General features: G+C 47.6%; 1 protein-coding gene across 1 annotated transcript in view; it reads left to right on the top strand.

Moving 5' to 3' along the window:
- The window catches only part of kalrna (kalirin RhoGEF kinase a), a 329,205-nt gene that overhangs the window by 138,854 nt on the left and 187,851 nt on the right, over positions 1-2,500 (top strand). The window lies entirely within an intron of this gene.

The raw sequence follows: 2,500 nt of genomic DNA, 5'->3' as shown, positions 1-2,500 counted from the left end.
AAATGTGCCCACCACGGGGGGCGCTGTGGCGCAGCGCGCTAAGCCCCCCCCTCCCCTGTCTCTGTCCCATTTGCTTCCTGTCACCATCTTCGACTGTCCTGTCAAATAAAGGTATATATGTATAAAAAAGTGCCCACCACACTGTTGTATTATGAATGCTTGCAAAATTGAAGCAGAGATGTAAATCTCCATTTCTCCTACTGAAGAGGGGTGCCAGCAAGACTTTTTTTGTGAAGCAATCAAAAGAATAACTAATCAAGACAAGGACTTTCTTCCCGTTTCCTTGCCTGTAGTTAAGTCAGCACATTTTGTATGATAAGGGGGTTAAGCATGTAGAGCGATACGAATGTAAAATATAGAGTGCAATAACTGTCATGCAGCTGCATAATATATATCACAATAGTAATGTGTAGATGGGGCAGGCTGGTCAGGGGTCAGTGATGTGAGACGGGCTGCAATTTAGGTGGACTGTAACTCAGTGAGACAGGCCATCCAGGTGCTCTGTGTCAGTGCCCCTCCAGCATGGCCGGATTAATGCACAGTCTAGATATGGCTGCAGCCTAGGGGCCCCCACCTGCCAGGGAGGCCCTGATTGGTCAAAAGTGAAAAATTGCAGAATTGACAAGACGTAATATAGAACAATGAATCTGTCTGTTGAGTAGAGTTAGTAGACATGTTGTTTTTAATTCCTGGCTTGTAATTATATGACACTCTATGTAAATTTGTTGCGAAATTTGCTTTCCGGGGGCCCCCAAAGCGCCCTGTAGCCTAGGGGCCCCAGTTCATCTTAATCCGGCCCTGCCCTCCAGGCAGAGACTTTACAGTGGTTTTCGGACTGAGAAGTCTGCACACTTACAGTAAAATCCTCTTTTGTTGTCTTTTTTGTTGTTGGCTGGAGCCAGGCATGAAATGATGAAAGACAACAAAAAAAGGATTTTACTGTAAGTGTGCAGACTTCTCACTCCGAAATCTACAGTCAGCCTGGGATGTGCACAATCTTCTCCTTCAAGAGACTTTACAGTGGACCATCAACTTTCTTCTTTTTCACTTTTACTCAAATGTATTTGAGTTTATTACACCTGAAATTACTGAGCTATTAACAGGTGATTGTGGTAAAATCTGGAAAAAAATCATTATGGATATGGTTTTAAAAAAAAGATTTTTAAATTACATGAAAGAGATAAACCTTTTCAGACTTATATGCAGTTAAAATAAAAAGCCATGAGTCATACTCGAAACTTCATTCACCGACAGCATGTCATCTCAATTTACTGAACATTTTCAGCGGGGCCAGCGCTTATGGATCAAATCTCTCTCTGACAAGATTTAGTTGAGTCGTCATGTTTTTTCATGGAGATGAGGTGTGGAGAAGAGGAGAGGTGGAGAAGAGGAGAGGAGAGAAGATGAGAGACCAGATGAGAGGGGGGAGGCGGAGAGGAGAGGAGAGGAGAGGAGAGGGGAGGACATAGAGTAGAGGAGAGGAGAGGAGAGGAGAGGAGAGGAGAGGAGAGGAGAGGAGAGGAGAGGAGAGGAGAGGAGAGGAAATAGAGTCAAGTCAAGTCAAGTAGGTTTTATTGTCAATTTCTTTACATGCACTGGTCATACAAAGAATTTGAAATTACATTTCTTGCTTTCCCATACAGACAAAGACTAATCTAGGTAAGGACATAGACAGTATAGACATAGACAGTACTTATACATGGACTTAAGACAGTATGGACAAAGACAGTGCTCATACAGACATTTAAAGTGCAAGACTGGACAACAGAAGACTTGTAGAGGACATACATTAAGAGGTATTTGTTGTGCTTTTGTGCTTTTCCTAAAAAAGTCCTTTATAGCGTTCTGACATGGTGAGGAGAGGAAGGCTAGAGGCTGGAGGAGAGGAGAGGAGAGGAAAGGAGCGGAAAGGAGGGGAGGGGAGAGGAGAGGAGAGGAGAGGAGAGGAGAGGAGAGGAGAGGAGAGGTGAGGAGAGGAGAGGGGAGAAGAGGAGAGGTGAGGAGAGGAGAGGAGAGGAGAGGAGAGGAGAGGTGAGGTGAGGAGAGGAGAGGAGAGGAGAGGAGAGGAGAGGAGAGGTGAGGAGAGGAGGGGAGGGGAGAGGAGAGGAGAGGAGAGGAGAGGAGAGGTGAGGAGAGGAGAGGAGAGGAGGGGAGGGGAGAGGAGAGGAGAGGAGAGGTGAGGAGAGGAGAGGAGAGGAGAGGTGAGGAGAGGAGAGGAGAGGAGAGGTGAGGAGAGGAGAGGAGGGGAGGGGAGGGGAGAGGAGAGGAGAGGAGAGGAGAGGAGAGGAGAGGAGAGGAGAGGAAGGCTAGAGGCTGGAGGAGAGGAGAGGAGAGGAGAGGTGGAGAAGAGGACAGGAGAGACCAGATGAGAGAGGGGAGGCGGAGAGGAGTGAGGAGGGTATGAGGCAATAGAGGAGAGGAGAGGAGAGGAAAGGAGCGGAGAGGGAGAGGAGAGGAGAGGGGAGGGCAGGAGAGGGGAGGAGAGGAGAGGAGAGGAGAG

Source organism: Engraulis encrasicolus, chromosome 13, assembly GCF_034702125.1.
Source record: "Engraulis encrasicolus isolate BLACKSEA-1 chromosome 13, IST_EnEncr_1.0, whole genome shotgun sequence".
In the NCBI taxonomy this organism is placed as follows: Eukaryota; Metazoa; Chordata; class Actinopteri; order Clupeiformes; family Engraulidae; genus Engraulis; species Engraulis encrasicolus.
The sequence above is the reverse complement of the archived record's forward strand: the minus strand, read 5'-3'. Positions and strand labels throughout refer to the sequence as shown.